The sequence below is a fragment of the Micropterus dolomieu genome, linkage group LG01 (genome assembly GCF_021292245.1).
Source record: "Micropterus dolomieu isolate WLL.071019.BEF.003 ecotype Adirondacks linkage group LG01, ASM2129224v1, whole genome shotgun sequence".
Lineage (NCBI taxonomy): Eukaryota > Metazoa > Chordata > Actinopteri > Centrarchiformes > Centrarchidae > Micropterus > Micropterus dolomieu.
The window spans coordinates 36,369,745-36,373,723 of NC_060150.1; positions in this window are offsets into that span (position 1 = coordinate 36,369,745).

A 3,979-nucleotide genomic window follows, 5' to 3' on the forward strand; every position below is an offset into this window, starting at 1 on the left:
CGCCTCTCTATTAATGTGCTTGGACACAGAGCTCTGTGAACAGCCAGCCTCTTTAGCAATGACCTTTTGTGTTTTGCCCTCCTTGTGCAAGGTGTCAATGGTCGTCTTTTGGACAGCTGTCAAGTCAGCAGTCTCCCCCATGATTGTGTAGCCTACAGAACTAGACTGAGAGACCATTTAAAGGCCTTTGCAGGTGTTCTGAGTTAATTAACTGATTAGAGTGTGGCACCAGGTGTCTTCAATATTGAACTTTTTCACAATATTCTAATTTTCTGAGATACTGATTTTGGGGTTTTCATTAGTTGTCAGTTATAATCATCAAAATTAAAAGGAATGAACACTTGAAATATATCAGTCTATGTGGAATGAATGTATACATTATACAAGTTTCACTTTTTGAATGGAATTACTGAAATAAATAAACTTTTTGATGATATTCTAATGATATGACCAGCACCTGTACTATTGGAGAAAATGAAAAGCAAAGGCTGATGTTTTACCACCATTATGTTTTAGTGGATCTTAAAGCCTGTCCCTCTGGCCCCTCTTCCTTCGTCAGGGAAAAAAAAAAAAAACTCCCAGCCCAACTGCCCTCTCCCATAATGCAGAAGTTACTATGACAAATCCAGCTCTAAAACACAAATAAGAAACTCCCTTTAGTCCATTCAATTGTAGTATCCAATATTTATGCATCTGACTCATAACAGTTCAAAATAGCACTGTAGCAGCAGGACAGAGGGTCAGTGACCTTCTACGGGGAGAGCAGTGATTGGTGGTTATGTAGGGACTGAACCCTTCTATAAAATTTGACTTCTAACCCCTTGTTTTGTTACCTCAGAATAGTACTGTACTATGGGTTTGACCTTTTATTTTATAGACTCAAACCCTGCTATGGTACCTAACAGATACCTAAACATATCCTATATAAGCTATGTTTGATGTACAGAGAGACAGAGTGGCCATCGGGCTGGGTCTCTCTCCAAGCTGCTGCAGAGCTTGTAATTGATGCTGAACTCCTTGATTTAATAAACTTTTATGATCAAGAACAGTGTCAAGCGGGTTTCCTCTCAACACATCATCGCAGCATTATTGTTCGGACACCACAATGCAACCAGCAGCAGCATATCACGTTTTAATAGCCTACCAGGTGTGAATGGGGTGTCCGAGAAGACTGTGATGCAGAGGGAACCGTCCAGCTGCACTGTGGTGCTTAAGGTGTTGCATGAGGTCAAAGAGGTTTAGGTATGGGAGAGAGAGGTTTAGTAGTTTGAAAAGAAAAAAACATGTACAAATTTCTTGAGCTGGCACCCAACCCTTAATTAGAGAGTGGATATTGAATACTGATTATTTTAGCACACTCTTAAGATTGTCATTAAAATTGTGTTTTTTATTATGGATGAAAGTGGCTACCTTGGATTATTCCCCCAGTGGAAAGCATATTTGTTTTAAGGCGGGGCAGCACAGAAAAATGCAGCTTTAAATCTCAAAAGCTCAGAAGAAGTTTCTGTTGGAGTGTGCAATGTACAAAGTTCAAATAGATTAACGACAAAAAGTCAAGAGTTAGACGTTGAGTTTTTAACTGATAATGTTTCCACAGACTATCTGTGGTTTGGCTTTCAGTTTTCCAAACCTTGTGACAGTTTACAGTGTACACATATACACACACGGAGTTTGCAAACCGACAGTGAATTAGTGAATTGTTAGTGATGAACTCTTTGAGCAACATGTTGGCTTGTCACACAAAAAAACCAGGAATAATTAAAATCTGATCTGACAGACTCATTTCTGTATGTAGGACAATAAGAAATTATGGGAAAATGTGAGCAATAACTGGCAGCAGAGGAGAAGCATTTGTTGCACAACCAATCATTTTGTCTGGATCGATTTTATTGCATGTTTTAACTAGCAGAGTGCAGATGTCTACCAGCCCTAAGGTGTATCTTGGGAATCTGGGGTGTGTCCAGGGTGAATGCATGAGAGTAGTAGAATAAAGTGTTTTTGTTGTTTTTGTTATTGTATTAGGGTTTTTAGTATTAGGTATTAGGGTTTACCTAACTGTACAAAATTAATAAGGAAACAATAAACAGGATGAGTCAAAACATCTGAATTTAAACATTGTCATTTTTTACACACCACACAAAATACCTCCCTCCCCCCCCCCAACAAAGAAGAGTTGAATATTAATAAATTGTCACTTACAGCTGAGATGGTGGTGGATTTATCCATCACATATCGTGCCTGGAATATATCTGCAGATGCTCCGGTTCAGGACGAGACCAAACTTTTCTGTGGATGTCAGTTTTTGAGCCACATGAAAGGCTAAAATGTGGCCTGCCACAGACTAGTTAAGGCTTTTTTTTCTTTTTGTAGAAATGTCCTAATATGCCATAATGCATATTATTAAAAGGTGAATACTGCCACGAAGAATAATCTCTTTAATAAAAGATAAAATAAATAGCTGATATTAGACATTAGCTGTGGGGACATGCACGCATGCACGCACATCACAAATGTTCCTCTCCAGATCCCCTAATCATTAGATGATTATGGTGTGTGGTATGATAGTTGTTATCCTTTACATTTAATATTGATCTCCAGGATTCTCTCAAAACGTTACTCACACACAGCAAACGGAGCCTGTGTTTCATTTTATATGTTGCTTTCGCCTCGTTGTTCCTCAGGTGAAGCCTCATGCGAAGCAGAAAGCAGGGAAGACCTATGATGTTTTCACAGCCAAGAGCTACTCGACGCAGGTAGTGGCGGGGAGGAACTACTTCATTAAGGTAATTATTGTTTACAAGGCAAAGGGCACAATAAGGTAGTCTACTGTGGCCCCGAGGTCCTGGCAGATGATTTGTTTATCTTATGCGTAGACTGTGCTATCTTTCAGGACTTTTGTGGGACTTTTAAATTTTCTGGAAACAAGGAAATGCATGTCCCTCTATCCACTGTAAATAACCATATTTTTATCATATTCACAGCAAATGTAGCCTACATAGTAGGCTATTGGAGAAAATGAAAAGCAAAGGCTGACGTTTTACCACCATTATGTTTTAGTGGATCTTAAAGCCTGGCCCTCTGGCCCCTCTTCCTTCGTCAGGGAAAAAAAAAGCAAACTCCCAGCCCAACTGCCCTCTCCCATAATGCAGAAGTTACTATGGCAAATCCAGCTCTAAAACACAAATAAGAAACTCCATTTAGTCCATTCAATGCAACCAGCAGCAGCAGATCACATTTTAATAGCCTACCAGGTGTGAATGGGGTGTCTGAGAAGACTGTGATGCAGAGGGGACCGTCCAGCTGCACTGTGGCACTTAAGGTGTTGCATGAGGTCAAAGAGGTTTAGGTGTGGGAGATAGGTTTAGTAGTTTGAAAAGAAAAAAACATGTACAAATTTCTTGAGCTGCCACCCAACCCTTAAATTAGAGAGTGGATATTGAATACTGATTATTTTAGGACACTTTTAAGATTGTCTTAAAAATTGTGTTTTGCAGCTTTAAATCTCAAAAGCTCAGAAGAAGTTTCTGTTGGAGTGTGCAATGTACAAAGTTCAAATAGATTAAACAACAAAAAGTCAGGAGTTAGACGTTGAGTTTTTAACTGATAATGTTTCCACAGACTATCTGTGGTTTGGCTTTCAGTTTTCCAAACCTTGTGACAGTTTACAGTGTACACATATACACACATGGAGTTTGCGAACTGACAGTGAATTAGTGAATTGTTAGTGATGAACTCTTTGAGCAACATGTTGGCTTGTCACACAAAAAAAACAGGAATAATTAAAATTTGATCTGACAGACTCATTTCTGTATGTAGGACAATATGAAATTATGGGAAAATGTGAGCAATTACTGGCAGCAGAGGAGAAGCATTTTGTCTGGATCGACTTTATTGCATGTTTTAACTAGCAGAGTGCAGATGTCTACCAGTCCTAAGGTGTATCTTGGGAATCTGGGGTGTGTCCAGGGTGAATGCATGA